At 41.0% G+C, this 20,749-nt stretch overlaps 1 protein-coding gene across 11 annotated transcripts in view; it reads right to left on the minus strand.

Annotated features, from left to right (window-relative positions):
* Window positions 1–20,749, minus strand: part of Hivep2 (HIVEP zinc finger 2) — a 192,413-nt gene that overhangs the window by 150,193 nt on the left and 21,471 nt on the right. For 6 of the 11 annotated variants that reach the window (XM_060380242.1, XM_060380235.1, XM_060380238.1 and 3 more), the window contains exon 2: window positions 3,451–3,525. The exons of 4 other annotated variants lie outside the window; for them this stretch is intronic. The gene's annotated coding sequence lies outside the window, so the exon portion shown is untranslated. Of the gene's footprint in view, window positions 1–3,450; window positions 3,529–20,749 lie in introns of all 11 variants that reach the window. One more of the 11 variants, XM_060380236.1, reaches the window with a different exon arrangement.

Genomic DNA, 20,749 nt, shown 5'->3' on the forward strand with positions numbered 1-20,749 from the left:
AGTCATGGGGCAACCTCCTCTCCCCTGCTCTTCACACTGACTCAGCTCAGTCAAGAAGTGCTTCTCTTAAGCCTGATGATCCATCCTGTATGTGTTACTCTTGACACCATACCATCAGCCCAGGCCTTACGCTCTACCTTTCTTTAGATGAAGACTGTAATGGCCTGCATGCCATATCTCCCAAATCCAAATTTAGACACTACTGGAGTCCTCTGATTTGTGTTCTTGTGATGTTTATACAGGGTCTCTACAAAATGCAAATCTGAGCACATCTCTCTTTCTTAACCCCTGGGACAGAGGTCACATCCACCATTATGGCATACCCAGATGGACAGAGTCACAGCCACGCTCTCCCTCAAGGCCCTTTCCTTGTGACTCCACCCTGCAATCCAACCATGTGCACATAGGCTGCTCACCCCGGAAAGTGCCTTGCTGTCTCCCTGCCTCAGCAGCACTCCCTATGCCAGCGCTCTGTGCCCCAAGAATGCCCTCCTCCTGCTATCTACCAGATTCCCACCCATTCCACAAAATGTAACTCAAGCACTTACACCCCTGTCAAAGCCCTCAAGTAAAGCTAAGACATAGCTTTCATAACACAGCTTGGTTTAGTGGATGTTTCAAACCTCTTGTTGCCCGTTTCATAATGTATTATGGGTTGTTGTGTTTTGGTTTGGTTTGTTTGTTTACTAGTCTCTGTAGCATGCAGCTCTCACTTACAGTACATCAGGTCTTGGGGCAGGTATATATTTGTTTTTGTTTTTTTTTTTTGGATGCCTCAGCCAGCACACAACAGCTAACCAAAAGGTCTTGAACAAATGAATAATTGAAATCAATTATATATAAAAAAATAGGCTGTTGTAGCAAATTTCTTTTTATCCTTATTTATTTGTATATGTATTGTACACATGTTCATATATCTATGCACATGTGTTTACACACATGGAGAGGCCATAGCTTGATGCTTCCTCTATTGCTCTCCACCTTATTTTTTGAGGCAGGGTCTGTCATTGAACCCAGAGCTCACAATCAGCAAGACTAGTTGGCCATTGAGATTCAGGCATCCCTTCCCCAGTGTTAGGATTATAAATATGCCACTATGCCTGGCTTTTCCTTCTTTTCATATGTATGTACATGTACTAGGCATGTTTGTATGTATGCATGAATGTTCACATGTGTGTGGGTGCGGGTCCTTGTGTGGTTGAAGCTGTGTGGGATCTCTCAGTCAAACCCCAGGCCCTCCCATAAGGCAGCTGGCTTGGGAAACACATTGTTTCTGCATTCCAAGGCACACTCTACATTTCACCTACATTTCTACATTTCTGGAGAACTCTACAAACTAAGGCCTGTCTGCATTCCTTGTCTCTTTTTAAAGTAAGTCCAACAAGAATGTTCACAAGAGAAGCAACGCTGATTCACAATTCTCTTTGTGAATCTGATACCAAGCACCTTCAAGTATGATGTGAAAACAACATTTGGCTCCTGCACAAGTATCCTCAGCATACACTCTCACCCCTGTCAGCCTCTCTTCAGCTCCTTCTACTCCTGGCCATGCAAGATTCTGGCCAGAGATTAAAATTGAGGAGTGTAAAGATTAAAGATCCAGTTACGGCTGGAAGCAGTGGTACACACTCCTAGCACTTGGGATGCTGAGGCAGGAGGATTTCAAAAGATTTCAAATTCCAGTCCAACTGGAGCTATAAAGCATGACTGTCAAGGGGTAGGGGGACTTATATAAAGTAGGATATCTTTTTATCCCTAACCTCGGAACCTAGTGAAGATGATAACCAATATCTAAGTACAAGTTTTCCATGGCACAAAAGTAGCCTGACTTGTTAAAGCTTATTGTCAATGCAGCTAGGAAAGAGCAAACTACCTGATGGAGAAAGGAAGCAAAGGCAGCTGGGACTTCCAGGGGATGGGGTGGCTGGGGAAAGCAATGAGAGAAGTGGCATCTGAGTTCCATGAGGGGCCAGGAGAACACCAGCAGTTACGCTCAATTCACCACTCTGCATACTTGGCATTTTAGTGAAAGGCAGCAGATCATAGTACATGCATCTTCCCACAAGGAGGAGGTCACACACAGTGGTCAGGAGTGCCTGCGTTTACAAAGCTACCACTCAACAGTGCTCTTTAGAGTGAGACTGGAAATCAGCACCCCAACACTCCCCCAAGACACCCAGAAAAGCAGCGTGTGTGGCAGCACAGCAGCGAAGCGAAGCGCCCGTCCTGCAGCAGCACCAGCTGCAGAGGACAGTGGCCAGGCCCACAGATGTGGGAGACCTGAATGGGCACTGATGGCCTCCTATCAGCCCTGAGCCCTGTACAAACACACACACCACACACACACACACCACACACACCATACACATAACACACACCACACCACACATACAGTTGCACACACACAACAAACACTACACAAAACATCACACACATGATGCACACACCACACACATACTACAAACATTACACACACATACCATACGCACTATACACACAGCACACACATATACACACTACATACACGACACACACACACACCACACACACACACCAGACATCCACAATACACAAGTATAACATACACACACATATACACCACAACCACATATACAAACCACCCACACATACACCAGACACACTACACAACACACAGACAACACACACACACACACACACACACCTCAGCAGAGCAGAGTCCTCAGCTTTCACTCCCACACACCTAGTCCCAGCATCATGCTTTGGGTGCATCTGTGCATACATCCTGTCTGACAAACTGACAGTTACCATGCAGCTGAAACCTTGTAGTTTAGCTGGAAGGGTCTTTCATACCTTGACAGCAGAGGTGTGAGGCACCATGGGAATGAGTGTACTCAAATGTCAGATTTCCTTTGGATTTCGTGTTTCTTAACTTCAAAGCATCACTGCCATAAATGCAGCTGGTGAACTGTCTGGTTTTTCTAATGTCTGTGTGTCAATACTTGAGCACATATGTGGTGCATGAGCTTCCCTCAGCCCTGCTCCTTCTAGAAGATGTTTATTACAATACAGCATCCAGGGAAGTTTGTGAGAGATGAAAGCATAAATAAATCCACAGTCAATAAGTGTACTGAGATACATATCACACATCTCATAGCCAGCAGTTGTGATCTCAGGCATGATAAACCTAAATATTATTTATATTACAATGACTTTTCAAGTAGGTTTCAAGTATCAAAATCATGTCTAGAATACATTTTTCAAATATACATACAAATCTGCAAGTTCTTTGTGGACCTTGTTTCAAAGCTCAGCTACTATCCAGCAGTTTGGGAGCAAAGTAACAAAATCTGAGAGAGGGATTTCCTTGCACAAACAGAATCTCTACCACCCCTCCATTTTAGGCTTAGCATCTTGACTTCTGCAAAAACAAGCTCAAAGAATTAAGGAAAGCAAGTTTGGGTTTCCTACCTGGACATCTGCTTCTGGTCCTAGTCACAACTTCTCATAATCTTGAGTCTCAATTTCTCAGGTAAATTCACCAATCTGCTGACAAGAAGTATCATATTATAACTCCTCCATCTACAGTGCATACATTCAAATGTGACTGTGAAAACAATCTACAGATTTGGATTATGAGAGCACAAGCACGCAGAGGAAGGAGGAGCAGCAGGTAGGTTACACCTGCTGTGCCAAGCTATGCGGAATACCATGGTGCTCAACAAAATGAAAAACAAAAACAAAAACAAAAAACTTTAAGTCAGAAAATAACTCATGATGCTAGGTATGGTGGTGCAAGCTTTTAATCCCAGTGCTTGGGAGGCAGAGGCAGGAGGATCTCTGTGAGTTCAAGGCCAGTCTGAACTACATACAGAGTTCTAGAGCAGCCAGAGACACGGGCGAACCCTTGTTTGAAAGAAACAGAGAAGAAAAAGCTGAGGGGAAGGAAAGGACAGACAGGGAAGGAGGGAGGGAGAGAGAAAAATAGAAGAGGAAAAGGAAATGCTTAAGAGTAGTAAGATAAATGGCGATGGTGTTGGATGATAACCCAAAGAATAAAATAGGCATCCATGAGTCCAGATTGAGATCAATCAACCAATACAATATGCTGATAAATTCCCCACCTCTGTACAAACACCTCAGGAGAGAAAACATAATTTTTATCCAGTGAAGCACAGAGCTCAGGAGAAAAGATGTAGTAACATTATAGTAAAAAAACCTGGCAGCCTCAATCTCAACCAAGTAACCAAGGCTGGTGCTACCAGGGCACAGGCATGAGAAAGTGATATCCCCTAAGAAAACATAGTATCCTGCACCCAAACTCATGACTTTAGTCCACCATACTCCTAGCCAATGTTCTTCAAAACGGTCAGTCCTCTGCAAACTGAATGGAGCGCATCATGGCATACAGTTATGCTATCATGTATCATACTATGAATGAGTACCTAGTTCCTACTGGATAAACTCTTGAAGAGTGTTCATCGGTCACCCAAATCAGCAGTACTCACTATTTTTCTTCTTCTGTTCTTTCTATTTGTACGTAGTGTGTAATTGTGCATGTGTACATATGTGTGCTCACCCATGCATGTACTTACGAAACTCAGAAATCTATTGGGTGTCTTAACCCCCTTCCTCCCTTTTCTCTCCACTTAAAACTTTTTCAAGAAAGGGTCTTTCAATGAACCTTGCATTCAGTGTTTCAACTAGAATGGCAGGCCAGGGAGCCCCAGGGATGCAGCTATCTCCACCCTACCAGATCAGGGATTATAGGTTCATGTCTTCATGCCCAGCGTTTATATTAATGCTAGTGATTTGAACTCATGATCTCACACTTGGCAGCTGTCACTCCACTCAGTGAGCCAACTCCCAGCCTTAGGCTGCCCTTTCTCAATGGTGATGTGGTGGATATTGTGCCATGGCGAGCTTTTTCTTATAAATTTTAATGCCTCCAAATCACCCCAGAATAACATTCAACCTTTACACACCAGGTTTTGTCTGTGTGGTTGGTTGGTTTTCTCACCACACTAGTGACAATGCACCTGAGGCTGCAGGACTTGGCATCTATTCTAACAGATACCACCCTGCCAACAGTACAATGAGTCAAGACTTTCTGAGCACCCTAGCTGAAACTCCACACTGTTTGAAAACAGGCGCTCCCATCTGGTGGCTAAGCATCAGCAATAGAACACACAAGACAGTCAGGAAACCGATTAATAAAATAATAAATATGTGCTATAAAACAAGATGTCAGCAATGAGAACACAAAAGCTTGAACATCCAACTGCCAAGCAGCCAAAGTTACGCAGAACTTTTAATGATCCCTTCATGAGAGCAGTAAAGAATCAGGTCTTTCCCCAATGGCTTTCTTTTATAATACATAATTTAAAAGACTGTGCAGGATGTCGCCCAGACACAGGACTTAAAACTTTGGAATATTAGCCACTATACGCCAGCATATTAAGGATGCGCCAAACAATAATTTGAAAAAATATTTCCTTCAGGCCAGAGAGCATACTTTCTACAAATCTGTGCTTGTGCGTCCGCTCTCGTCCATCAACGATAACGATGCTCACAGGCTCAGGAGCTTTCTTGCCAAGAGTGAATTCAAGAAACCTGAAGTAAAGCACATAGCCTCTGGGAAACAGTGTCCACAAAAAGACTTGACTTTATGAAGTCCCCAGCCAGGACTGCTGAGTCAAGGGGTTCCCAGCATCCATTCACTGATTCTGATACTGACTTCAAAACTTGCTAGAAAGTGCAGACGCACTGTGGCAGGAACTATTTTGGACTGCATTTTCTTTTTAAGAGTTTTATCACTTTCAATGCCTTCTTAGAGGCATGACACTCATCTTCTATAGATTTCTCTCTCCAGCTGTTTTACTGAAACAAAACTAAATAAAAAACACTAATGCTAATGAATATCACAGCAGCAATTTGAAATCTGGAAGACCTGTTCCATGGGAAGGGGCCTAAAAGTCATCAACCATTTTGCTGTGTAAGGAAGCAGACAGAACGCCTGCCTGCAGCTACACATGACAATAAGGCAAGCTCAATCACTGGGGGCTGCAAACAAATACGGGTCATTCTCTCAGGATGACACTTGAATTCCTAACAGTTTTTAGACTTACAAACTCTGAATTTCAACTAGTATTTGACAAGTAGCCACACATGATGGAGAAAATTAAATAAACAAAATGGAGACATACTTTCCCCTTTCTGTTTCCAGGTGCTGAAGTAATCACCTTCAATATACTCTCACCCATCCCTTTAAGAGTCATTTCCAGAAAACTCCATAATTAACATTTTGAAAATAGCTGGCCAGGAAAAGGGTTGCAATGTCATATATGCTTTCCTTTATAATATGTAGTCCCCTAGAAACATGAATAATAGAACAAACCTTAAAAAGACAAAGAAAGCACATGAGAAATACAGTAGATGAATGTGACTGTTTAATTTCACATATTATATTCACACAAAAAGTTAATTTTCTATTAGTGTAGAAATCTATGGATTTTAGTTCGCATATTTCTTCCAAATGAAAATAAGGCAATCCAGTGACAATGGGTCCATGGTCAGAGTCTAAAACGAACAGCCCTTTCTCACCCAAGAAAAAGAGAATGTAAGAAATCGGAACTTTACTCTTAAGTTTCCATTCCAGGAAAGCCTCAACCATCTCTGTAACACTCTGTAGGGTGTTTTACTATCTCCATCCTCAAGCTGTGCTCAGCCTGAGTGTTTCAGAGATGGTATCCAACCCCTTGGTGCTGTGCTTCATCAGTTAAGCCACCACAGGTAACCCATGCTGTCCTCTCTTTGGATCTTGGTGAACAGCAGGGTGTGTGTCATATGCACTGTAAGCATGACTCCTTGTCCTTCATGGCTGTATCAACTAAGCTGTACGTATAGCTGGTTTTGCTTGCTGGTTTATAATATTCTTAATACAGATCATCTTTCAAAATTACTTAGAGAAAAGCAAGCTTCCATTACCTTTCAGAACGTTGCCTCTCCCATATGAAAGACTGGAGCGTATATTGAACTCTCATCCCCAAGTCACAGCTGTGGTATATACTGTTCAGCTGTCAACAAGCTAAATCGTTATCAGGTATCTTGGGTTATTTTAATGCAATTGTTTAAAAGTCAGTTGAACCAATTAAAAACAAAATGTTGGAGAGCATTATAAATTCTAGAAGCACTTCACATTGATACAATAGAATCTGAACCTCAGAAGTAGCATCATAAGTGGAAAAAGTATACAAAATGAATACTCCCTCATTTACCAGTCATATTCACTGTACATACAAAGGGAGGGTTCTACTGTTTGTCTTTCCGAGGCAGGCTCTCCCTATAGCTCAGACTGCTCAGAAACATGCCCTCTATAGTGCTGACAGCAACATTCATCCCCTTACCTGGTGTAGAAAGTCTTGACCACAGTTTTCGTCTACCACCCAAACTCTCACTCAATAACTTTGCATTTAATTTGTAAATATACTGTTGACTAGCATCCCTGGATAGTAAAATCATGATTAGTGCCAATGAATAGCATGGGCATCCTTGATTCTGACAGTAAATGCCTTTATGACTGTTTCCAGGACATTGAAAACACTTATGAAAAGCTAGCCCCAGATTTTCCAAATAACAAGTTAACACTGTAAAAACCTGTGAATAACAAAAAAAAAAAAAAGACAACCCACCATACTACTAGTAAAACTAAGTTCAAATAATAAGAATTAATATTTAAGGGCCCGTAAGATGGCTCAGGAGGTAAAGTATTATTACCTCCATTTGATCCCTAGAGCCCTTATGGTGAAAGGAGAGAGCCAACTCCCACAAGTTCTCTGCCCTTCACACATGTACTATAGTGTGTGTGTGTGTGTGAGAGAGAGAGAGAGAGAGAACATGAATGTGCATGCTCACATACATACACAATCAGTAAATTATGTAAAGAATTGTAAGGAACATTTTAATGAACAGAATTTACAGAAACTTCTTCAAAATTAAGTGAGGACTAAATTAGAAAATGCACATAACTAAGAAAGAGCAATTACTTGCTTTTTAAATGTAAAACAAAACAATAACTCTGATACAATTTTGATAAAAATGGGGAAATACTTGAAAACAAAACAGATTGTGTATATTTAAAAAAAATGCCAAGTGTCTCACAAATAAACCCTTGGGAAAGTCATTCAGAAATGAGACATTTTTAAAAGTTCTGAATGATGTATTCAATCACAGTGTGTCCATTAAAATTAATGAAAATTAAGAAAAAGGAAATGTTTTCAACAGCAGGACAGAAACTAAGGATAATAATTGACTATTTCAAAGGTACTTATATGAGCAAAAGCTAGCATGTAGAAGGAAATCCTTAAACCAAATTAACACATAGCAGATCACTTCTGTATCCCACAATACTGCTACTGAGATAAATTATGAACTTTCAGTTCATTTAATTTCAGAACAACTTTCAGTAATCTGTTAGGCTTCAAAATAAAATCTCCCAAGTGTATCAATCTGCTAATTCCATAAAACCATGAGTATTCCATTTGAGAATTCATCAATGACAAGATCCCTAAGCAAAACTCAAATCTGCATGAAATGAGACTGAATGGTCCCCCAGCACAGCCATCCTTTTCAAGCCACTCAGCCACGCCCATTTTTTTAGAGATTACAGGAGAATGTAAGACTGCTCATTTTATTTTTTTTTTTGCCACATCCATTACTTCCATGGGAGGTCATATAAACCACCAAATCACACTGTTTGAATACAGGCAGTTCTCAACTTACAAACACCTGATGAAAACCAAAAATAAAACCAGCTGCTGCTAACACTATCAGAGGCCTTGCTATTACTCCTGGGGACAATCAGCTGTCATGCAGAAATTGTAAACCTTTGCAGAGAGGGTAACAGAAGAAAGATAGAAATAATAAAGGCAAGACCAAAAAGGAAAACCACCCTGAACAGGTGCCTCATCTCAGCACTACACAATAAACTGGATGGATGGGTGGATGGGTGGGTGGATGGATGGATGGGTGAGTGGGAGGATGGATGGATGGATGGATGGATGGATGGATGGGGGAACAGATGGGGGATGAATGGGTGGGTGAATAGGAGGATGGATGGGTGCATGGGTGGGTGGCTGAATGGATGGGTGGGTGGGTAGATGGATGAATGGATCGGTAGGTGTGTGTGTAGGTGAGTGGATGGACGAATGGGTGGATGGATTTCCATGCTCATCTTCAGAATTTAATCTCTGTTATTTTGCTGCCCTTATCATGTTCCAACTACACGTCAACAAACCTTCTTAGGCTTCTGATTCATGAACAGGAACTACAGGAAACTACAAACCAAAAGTAAATAGCTGTGATCAACACATGAGAGAACCTGAGATCAGGACCAATCCACAAAAGTATGTTTGCTAAAGTCCAGGTGGAAAGCAGTTGACGGAGACAGAAACATGCAACAAAAGTTGGAGGCTGGGATCTTCATTTAATAAAGCTGTGTTGTTATGTAAGAAATCAGAGGAATGAGGCCTTTGTGTAGGACAGAAAGAAAAAATATGGGACTAAGGTGAAAGTAAATGCTATGTCTGGCTTGACATGAGACTTGCATTCTCCCCAAGAGCACCAGTTTGATATATTCCTCAGGCTTCATTTTGATGGCTTTAGTGAATCCTTCTAAACACATCTGGAGCCTAGTAAGATCTCAGTTCGTTTATACTGTTAACTTATCCTTAATCTTCCGAAATTCTTAGTCACTCTGCTAAGTCACTTAGTCTCTTCAGCTTCCTTCAGCTTCCTCTACCCAAGGAAGTTCAATCCCAGAAGCACTAAGTTCAGAGGCATTAAGGGTCTTTTAGTCCCATGAACTTCACTGAAGGTCCACTAGTATATACAGTACTCCAGCCTATTCCCTGGTCAGAGCCCTGTATGTTTCTCTTCATTCAGGACACTGGGGAGATCATAGGGCAGTCAGTATGAAGGGTGCTCTGAGAAAGTCAATGATACCTAGCTCTTATTCAGCCCTATAAAGTGATCCTAATTTTGTCTCTAATATTCGCTCTCTAGAGATGCCATCTTCCAGCCCTATTTTTCCTTCCAAAGATGTTAACCATACTTCAAGGTCTATATCTTCCGTAGAATCTTGCCCACTTCCTTCCTGTAACTGGCCCTGATCTTTATCTATGAACTTGCAGTTCTCTTATGCCTCCCATTTTGTCTTTCAATATATTGAGTTCCTAGCTTACATAATCTCTGAGAATGCAAACAACGCCAATCACCATTCTTTCTGTATCATTCCTAGACCATTGCCAGAATCAGGCCAGGCACTTAGATTGTTCTTAGATGTCACTGTGGTTTTTGATCAGAAAGGAAAAGAAATGATTCATTCAGGAATGAGGCAAGTTTGAACATGCAGTTTTGAATAAAATAAAATACAACAACACGAGACCTACAGCTAAGTAATGGGGTCCTTCCTGGCCAGTGAATCAATTCAAGTCTAACTGGTAAGATGTTACTATAAGGAAAATGCTCTACCTATTTCAAGATTTTCACTAAGACCTAATTGTGTACCTACAGTAGAAGATCTCTTAACTCTTCCTTCCTCTCTCTGACAAAAAATAAACTCCAAGTTCTATAACGACCTGACAACATAACTTTGCAATGAAGAGCAAAGTAACCCAAAACAACCTAGCCTATTTACACAATATTTGAAGCAATTTTTCAGCAGGTGTGTTAGCACACACCTGTAGCCCCAGCTAGTCAAGAAGCTGAGAAAGGAGTACTTGAGCCTAAATGTTCAAGACCAGCCCTGGTTTTCTTCACTATGTGGAGCCTATGTATGTGCTAGCATTGGTGTGAGTTTTAATTAGTATGTATGCTAAAAGATCTCCTTTTGATAGATGTACCATGCTCCAGGGAAATCATTGTGATCTATTAAAAGATAATTAGCCACATAAAATATGATCCTACATTAGCTATGTAAAAAAAAAACGCATCTTTAGCTCTATATGCAAAAATATTATCTAAACTTCTTTGAGGACTTTAAAATAAGCTGTGTTTTGTAAGATAAGTATGTTGTATATTGAATATGGATTCAAAATGCCTTAGTATTTCAGCTACATACATGGGGAACTGTAATCTAAAAAGTATAACCTATGCATTTTAAGACAATTTAAATATAAACAGCTCAGGTGGGAGAAGAGCAATACCAATGAGCATCTAAGAAGGAACAAGGTACTAAACATGCACGCACTGAAATACTTGCAATCTTATGGACTAAAGTGCAAAAAGTACTTGCCCATCTTTTTAGTCAGAAATTTCTCCAGGTCTTTAATGTGCATGTAGATGACCATCTCCAACCCATGTATTTGTTTATTTTTCTAGTTGTTTATTTCAATTTGCTACAAGATTCCTATAATGCCTCTCCCATGAGCCACATCTCCATTATGGTCTGGGAATTCGGCACCTGGTGGAGCAACAGAGTACCTCTATCTACTGGAGCCAGCTCAAGGGACCCTTCACACGTTTGCTGGTCCCGTCATTCCTCAGTTACTCCATACAGCTTACATTTTGTTCTTTCTTCTAAATGCCTTGTTTTTTATTTCTTAATGTCGTTTCTGATTTTTATTTCTTGCTTTCTGTCACCGGTTACTTTGCAACCAATGCACCATCTGCTGCCGCTGGTACTCTTTCCGACTACTTTGCATACACTTCTCTAACCACCTCCACGGGATCAGATCATGAAGCCTGTGGAAACTGATCCTGGAGTAAAGACAAAGAAACTGAGCAAAGGTTCAGGAGGTGCCTTAGATCACTGTGGTTTGACAAACCATCTTATGCTCACATAGTCCTTTCTGATGTGACAGCCCAGTGTTCTGCTGAAACTGGCTGACACTTAGTGATAATTTAAACAGATTGTTTGGTTTGGATTTTTCTGAGACAGGATGTCATGTAGCCCAGGCTGGTCTAAAACTCTCTATGTAGCTAAAATTGGCCTTGAAATGTACCTTTTCCTACCTCTACCGCCCTAGTGCTGAGATCATAGGCATGCAGTGCAATGCCCAGGTAAACATGTTTCTCCTACAAATCCTCCTCTGATTCTTCTCCTATCTTCTTTGAGGAAGAAGAGGAGGAGAAAGAAGGAGAGAGGGGAGGAGGAAAAAGAGGAAGAGAAAGAATAGGAGAAGGAGGAAGAAGAAGAAGAGGAGGAAAAAAGATGAGGACAAGAACGAGGAGTCATAGTCTTAACAGCAAGGTTCTTTACCACCAAAAGTCTCTCAGGCATGTAGCACAGGTGTTATCACCACTTCTCAAAGTGCAGCCCTCGGAGCTTCTGCATCCACACTACCTGGTTTACTTCTTAAAATGCAGGGTTCTTGCATCCCATCTCAGACCCCCTAGGTCACCTGTGTTATTGAACCTGAGTCCTAGAAGCATCTCTTGAGACCGCTGGCCATAACCCGGCTCCAGACCTCTGATCTAAATAGCCATCCAGCATTTCCTAAAGTTGTCAATCTAAGCCCTGAAGCCCCTTGTCCACTCCTTAACAATCACGGTGCAGCCTTCACAGAAGGCCAGGCTCTGCAAGCCACTGGATAAAATTAATTCTAAAAATCTCAAGAAAATAAAGATCAAAGCCAGCCTCTGCCCAGGGAGCTTCCATTTCTAATGAGTGCAATACAAAGCACAGACATAAGAAGAAGAAGGAAAAAAAAAAACTTAAAAGCATCTAGAAGCAACATTTCAGGATATTTCAGGGCATGGTGGGTACATACACACTGAAGGGGGCACAGTAAAACTTGGCAGAGTGCTATTAGGACTCAGAAAAGAAGTTTCCCAGGCGAGACTGGAGCAGAATTTTAAGAGGGAGATTTTCAAGTAGGTCTTGAAGAGATATGGAGATTGCCAGAGGACATTGAAGATCAAGGAGAAAATATGTATAGCCATGTCTCCCAGTACCACAGTCAACACAAAGAGAAAAAGAAGTGTCCCACAGGATCACAAAAAGCTAAGATACTGGCTTAGACAGAACACCCTAAAAAGAAGCTTTATAAATATACATTATCCTTTGAGACAGACAGGCAGTACTGTTACCTCTGCTCTACAGCAAAGAAACAAAGGCTCACTTGAAACCCTTAAGCGAGTCACTGTAGGTCAGGGATGGAAATTACCTTCTATGTGAATTCTTTGCCCAGCTTGACTTATCCTCCAGTAGAAGAAGCATTAAGTCACTCTCACTCCTTCCAAACAGTAAAACACCCAAAACCATCCTACTTATCCACTCTCTCCATATTAATAATCCACCAAAGAAAGAGAGAGATTTGACAGGTGTACACCCACACTCATACTTTCATGAGTGAGCTTGCCCATCTGCATGTGCACATGGAGGTTGTGTGTATGCATTGCCTATGTATACAAAGGTGGAAGGTGTTCCTCCCTGACTACTCATCATTTCTTCACCACTTGCTGCATCTTCATAATTTTTTGTAGCAAACCATATTGAAATAAAACAGCCAAAATGCCTATAATTTATGATCACTAGAACTATCCAAATTCATAATAATCTTTTGTATGTTTTTCATCTGGCTTTGCAGTCCAATATAGAACCACCAATAGCATTTTACTTTATATTTTAAACTAAAACAGTATTGAAAAAATTTTAAATATAGTTCTTCAGTTGCAGTAATAATGAGGTTTTAAATAACCTAAAAAGGGTGAGTGGTTCTCATCTCAACCAGAACAAATGTAGGATATGTCCATTATCACAGAAAGGCGTTTGAGGAGCAATGCTGTATAGTATCTTTCTTTCTAGAAATGCAAATATACACACATTTTTGTTTTTATTTAAAGATATGCTTTGCTCCCTTCCACTAAGCCTTCCCAAGCTGCTGTAAAAAATGCATGTCTTTCTCCTCAAAAATTCCTTAGTCCCTTTAAGTCATAAGAGTTCTCTTTTTGTGGTCATTTCATCCTCATTCATAGGCATGAACACTGCTCTACCCTGCTAAAGTTAGTTCTGGATAGCCAAAGCAGCCATATTTGAACACACTACCCCAAAACAGTGAGTTCTATCATCACGGGTGGGTTATAGAATCAATAATTAAGAGTCAGAGCCCATGCTGGAACAACCTACATAATATAGATATAAAAGAAAGATGTCCTAAACTTTAGACACTATTACATGATGTAATCATCCATAAGAGTGTGCTCAAGAACAGTGCAATTGGGTTATACACACACACACACACACACACACACACACACACATGTCCTACTTCATTTTCTGTTGCTGTTATAAACATTTTGACCAAACGCAACTTGGAGAATAAAAGGTTTATTTCAACTTAGACTTTTACATCCCAGTCTATCATGGGGGGAAGCCAGGACAAGAACTCAAGCAGGAACATGGAGTCAAGAACTGAAGCAGAAACCTAGGAGCGATACTGCTTACTGGTTCACTTCCTCTGGCTTGCTCAGTTACTTACCTTATATAGCTTAGCCCACAGGCCTAGGGAGGACACCACCCACAGGGTCTGTGCCTCCAACATTAGCAATTCAGAAACTATCCCACCAACAAGTCCTTGGCCAATGTGGTGATGAAGATAATTCCTCAATTGAAGTTCCCTCTTCCCAAGTGACTCTAGTTTGTCACGTTGACAAAATAAAACCAGGACAAGTCAAGCTACAGTTTTGTGCTGGGATGTGTTCACAGCTCCCCTGGTCCACAAGAAGCCTGGAGGTTGCAGACTAGAGATGCCTAGGAGGCATGGTAAAGTTTGATGACCATTATACAAGGCAACTGCTTAACTGGAGACATTCATTAGTCTACATGTCTAAAGAAGTCAAGTTATAGAAGCAAGAATGAAAATGTACTTGACACATGTCAATCACTAAAGAACTGTCTTGTTACCCATGATTAAGCACTTGTCCCTGGCCCTGCAGGGTGACAGAATGTATCCTCTAGGTGCCTTAAAGCACCCAACTCCATAGCCTAGGAAAGTTTACATTCTGATTCTCAATCAGACAATTACATCATCACCAAACCTCAAGCTTGAAGATCCAGATGAGACTTTCACTCTGAGAGCTGCTTCTAGACCACGGGAAAAAAAAAAGTCCCTTAATAGTATCAATGAGATAGATCCAAAGTACCTGAAATAAGAGCAATTATCTGATTTTTAAGCACAGTGAGGGGAAAACCCCACACCAGGAGCCGCCAGATGGAAAGTATTAAAATGGAAGCATAAGCTTAGCACACCAAACCTCCCTTCTTTCTTTACCTGAGCCAGCACAGTGCACTTTCCAGTGCTCAGCTGTACACACAGGCAGTTTCCCACAAGCCTTTAAGCTAGAGTTACCTACGGGGTCACCTTAGACCTTAGAAGGGAACTTCACAGGAAATGAAACCAAAGCAACACAGTTCTGATGACAACTAACAGATCTGAGATAAAGAATTGGGTGGGGGGACCAAGCGCAGCCTCCAGAGGAAGTGAAACCTAGAGTGGGACTGACAGTACCTCATTTTCCACCAGAAGTCACCCACTCTTGACCCACCCCCACACCGCCTCTCTTGGCTTACTCACGCCCTTCTTCACTGTGAGCACTGCTGGTTGCTCAGCGGGTCCAGCAGAGTCCCTCAGTAGCCTCACTCACCTGTGAAGGTCCCCCCTGCACATAGCACAGCGCCATCCTCCCAAAGTCAGTCACATTGAAGCCCCGAAACACTGTCGCCTTCAATACCTAGGTTTTTAACTTTCTGAAATTAAAAGATAATCACATCACTTCCTCCCTTCTCTAACCCCCTCCGATGCCTCCCATGCCCCTGTCCCTCTCCAGTGTGTGGCCTCTTTGTAATTGTTTCACAGTGGCAGCTACAACCTCTTCACTCCATTTAGTCTTATGTGTATGTATATAACTTCAGGGCTGACTAGCTGGTATCAGATAACAAACTAGAAGGCTCATCCCTAAGGAAAGCTATTTCTCCTGTTCTCAGCACTCCTTGGTTGCCTGGAGTTTTTTGTCTACCCTCCTGTGTTAATATGTCTGTGTTAATATCGATGCTGTATTTGTTCAAGTCTTGTTTAAGCGGCCATACTATTGAGATGTCATGGGTGAAGCTTCCCTGCTATGAAATGTCATAGCAGATTTCCTGGTCCTTTGACCCTTATACCTGAAGTGGCCACAAAAAAAAAACAGTGAAGTATCGAGGGTTCATGGTGTGTGTGCGTGCGTGTGTGCATGCATGCATGCGTGTGTGTGTGTGTGTGTGTGTGTGTGTGTGTGTATGTAGGGGGTGGAGAGGTGTTAACTGAGGATTGGGAACAAAGTCAATACAGAAAGAGCTGGAAAAAGGAGGGGGAAATAACATTACACATATCTGAAAAACCATACGAAATCCTATTATTATGTTTTACATAATTTATGTTTTTACACAATTTATGTTGTACAAAAAATGACATATAACACATAAGTGTGCATCTGTGTGACTATATGTGTCTGAGTGTGTTTCTGTGTTTCTGGGTGTCTGTGTGTGGTTTAAATGAAGTTAGACTTCTTGGGATAGCAATGCTCCCTCCAAGAGAACTATCAAACAAAAACCCCAGTGTCAGGTGTGAAACTTCTCTGTGCGTTGGTATCTACTTTTAAAAGGCCGCTGGGAGCTGCTCAGTGCCTGCAATCACGCTACACAGGTGTGTGGAGTGGATGTTAAGAACTGAGGCCTGCTGCAGCCCCTCCAACAGTAGTCTGGACTTCACTGCACACTCCTGTACGGCACTGCATTGCCTGCATATACTCCTGTGCCTCCTGGGTTTCAGCTTTTCACTATGGCTTTATGCCACTGAACAGAGGCTACTCACCTCTTCTAAGACATAAGCATCTATATGTTAAATTTCTGAAATCAACATTTATCTATCAGTGGCTTCTTTCAAATAACCAAAAGCCTATGCTTCCTTATTAGCACTTCATCAAATACCACAAATACTAACAGTCTAGATGGATATGTAAAAGTCAAATAATAATAGTTTTCTGTGTGATGTGCTACTATTAGTAGTATCATTCTTTATCCTCTAGAACTATCAATCTACTTGACATGAAAAACTGAATATTCTTATAATAAACAAAAAAGGGACTATTATGTAACCAAAATGAAGCAATTACTTTCTCCAACCCAACTGAAAGTTTTTCCGAGTGCAGACCTTGGTGCAGTGACTGGGAAAGTAATCACACAGAGTACCCACACTCTGCAGAAGCAAAGTATGTCAACAACTTCCAGATAAAACTTGTGCACACCATGGATGTAAGGGACTTTGCATGCATGAATATACTGGGATATTAAGAAGCACAGAAACAAATGCAAATAACATTTGTAACCAGTAATACAAGTATCAGAATATGTGTGCCTCAAATCTTCATACAAGGAAGTGCAAAGTAAAGACAGCAAAGCCCACAACCCCAAATATTAACATGTGTTACCACTAAATAAATTCTTCTCATGTAGCGTCATAAACTCACCAAGTCATGATGTTTCCTACAATTTTAACAAGAACAATGTCAGTGGTGAAGTGAAACTTCTACCAATCTCAATACTTCCCTTCTCAGTACCTGCTTCCTTCACCCTCCTCCTCACCTTCCTAATTAGCTGTGCATAGAGTGAGCTCAGAGTTAGCCAGGAAGCAGCACTGACAGCCTTCATGTCAGTGCATGATGCTGTCTCCTAGCTGTCTCCTCCTGGGACTTACATCCTGTGGGCAAGGAGGGGAGGAAGGACCCTCTCATCGTTGGATTCAGTACTTAACACAGAGTCTGCTAAGAGAAATCTACGTAGCATGAAGAGCAGAGATGGCTCAGCACTCCGGCACTCTGGATTCACTCTGCAATGTTGCAGGCCTGTGGTTCTTTCAGAATTGTCTCATGCCCATGAGGTCATGCCCAGCTGACCTCTTCAGAACGTGATACCCTGAAGCGCAGCTGTAAAAATAGAGCACGCTCTAACAACTTCTTATTCACCAGCAAACAACAGAATTTTCTCTCAATTTTAGGGAACTAACACGTTCATAATAATTTGCACAAAACACAAGAGGAAATGAATGAAAGAATCTCCAGTTATATGAATGTATCTTACTATGCCCAAACTACTTATAAAAAACAAACAAACAAACAAATGGACAAATGGGCTTTGATCATTTATGGTGCTGTCATAAAGGCAACCAACTAGGAGAGCCTAAGTCTCCGAGTAAACCATTGCCGCTCTATAAATATCAATAGTTAACACATTTATGCATTGTTTCATAGTACATAATGCATAGTACATAGTACATAACTTTTAAGTTGTTGTTTTGTTTTGTTTCAGACAGACTCTCACTGTGGAGCTCTGACTGTCCTGGAACTCACCTCATAGAAACCCACCTGCCCCGGCTCAAAGGTGCGTGCCACCACACCAGGCGACATACTGTTCTTTGACATAAGTATCTTGATCAATTTTAGGGGTCTCTCTCTATCCTGTCACTCTAGGTTAATGGCACTTTCAGTGGCTCATACTGCCTCTTTAATTCTACCGTGTGTTCAATGTATTTTTTTTCTACACTGAAGCAGAATGAAAACAAAACAAACCTCTTATAAATAATACCTATGAGGCAAGTCACCTTGAGCTCCTTTTTAAATGAGACAAAAGTCAAAATAAAGAGGAGGGAAGCAAAATTAGTAAAGATGATTATTGAATTATTTATGTAAAAACACAAAATCATCTGTTTTCTTCCCAAGCATCGTCCTTCACCAGGTTCAGAGATTTATTCATCCTAGGCCTTGATTCACTAATGTTTTAAAACTTAGAGGCTGAATCTTCCTTAGATCTCACCTCCCAAGCTCAGACTTAAACCAGGAAGTACCCGCAAAAACCTTCCCTGCAAAGCTAGGCCCACAGTCATCTCCTGCACAGGCCCACTCCTGCAGGTCAAATTACTCTTTATGAAAGCCGAATCAGTGCAGTGGATGCTTGGAACAGCATCCCATCATTCAAAGGCCACTGTGATAAATCTTATTTTGTCTATTACAAAATAGACTCCATGTTCAAATCCACTGAGCTCTGGAAACTAAGATGTAATACACATTAACCATGTAAGAGCAGTAAAGTAACATTTAAAATATTAGCAACTGTAACTTTAGTTGATTCAAAATAGACACACCTGACAGGATTCTCCTTTGTTCCTTACACACTTAGCCTTTACTACTCTCAAGTTATGTCAATAAGCTGTAAATGAATCTTCCATTCCACAGGAGTGACTGATGTTAAAGTGCAAAGAATCCATGTCCTCCAGGGAGGCAGACAGGTCCCGAAGAATCACCTATTCAAATAATGCAACAATAGGATTAAAAACGCCCTTTTCTGGGTGTGTATAAAAAGCTTTCTAAGGACACTGTTAAGTCATGGAACATAATAACTTTTTAAAAAGTACTCCTTTATCAGAAAATTAGTTCTACAATGTCCAATGTGAAGACACAACTCTTCCATAAGCCCCATGTTATATAATTGATACAGAAGGCCAGAATTAGAGCCAATAATAATAATAATAATAATAACAAACATTAAGAATTGTGTCCTTTTTGTCTATTCAGATACTTATTTGTCACTTAGAAATTCTGGTATTTCCCAAGACCTGGCTTGCATAGGTCAAGGCATTGAGGGCTGATTGGCCCAGTCCCGCATCACAAGCTAAGCGGCTTTCTGACAGTATCAATGGTGGCCCACTCTTGTATCATCCAGATAAGCAGCTGTGGTACCAACACCAGCCGCAGCAACCAAGACCTCATGAGCAACACCAAAAGGAATAACTCCCTTGACAATCCCCTGACCACCAGGAAACCAGTTCCCAGTGCATCTCATGTGCCAAGGAGTATGCTTGAGAAGTTAGGTTATTTGTGGTAACAAAAGAGAAACTTCTCTTAGAAAAACGAAAGGCACTTTCATTAACACAGAGACAATTTTTTTTGTTTTGTTTTTGTTTTGAGACCATTTTTTATACTCATATTTTCAACTCCGCTTAAAGACAATATTAATCCATCCTTGTCTCCATAATTCAGGTATTGCTTCACCCACTGACACAGCAGATCCATAAAAAAGGCAAGTGATGTAGTCATGGAAGAGGAAACCTCGTCTCAAATTCAGACTACCTGGGCCTCAACTCAACTCTTAAAACCCACAGGCTATGTGACCTGCATTAAGAAACTTAATTTCTCTGCCTATAAACTAAGGCAATACAAGGAATTTAGGGCATAAGACAATGAAATGTAAGGATGAATTAATAAACACACACAGTACCTAACTTATTTTTCAATCATCATGAATTAAAAATCCCAAGGAATTCTGCAGTGACAATGATAAATAACGTAACATGTTCCCATTCAAATGGGAGAGTATGAGTAAGTAGGACCATGGACTGATGAGAAACCAGTGGTTGTAGCCTACAACGAAAGGACTAGAAAGAAAAGATTGTGAAGCTTCTTTGGGAAATTCATTAGAATTTTATCCTCTGAAACACTCTGGTGTCTGGTTTAAATGTCTCCCTATAATCTACCAAGAGATGGGGCATAAACAATCTTTCACACTAAACAGGAAATGACAGATTTAAAAAAAAAATCAACACAAGCCATCTCCCAAATACTGCATCCTTTCCAATGCTTATATGGACTTGAACACTCCATAGTATCCTTCACGGTCTTCCCTCTCAGCTGTGATGGTTTCTAGAATAGGTTTCTTGGTTAACTCTCTATCTCTCTAAGT

The sequence above is a fragment of the Meriones unguiculatus genome, chromosome 3 (genome assembly GCF_030254825.1).
Source record: "Meriones unguiculatus strain TT.TT164.6M chromosome 3, Bangor_MerUng_6.1, whole genome shotgun sequence".
Lineage (NCBI taxonomy): Eukaryota > Metazoa > Chordata > Mammalia > Rodentia > Muridae > Meriones > Meriones unguiculatus.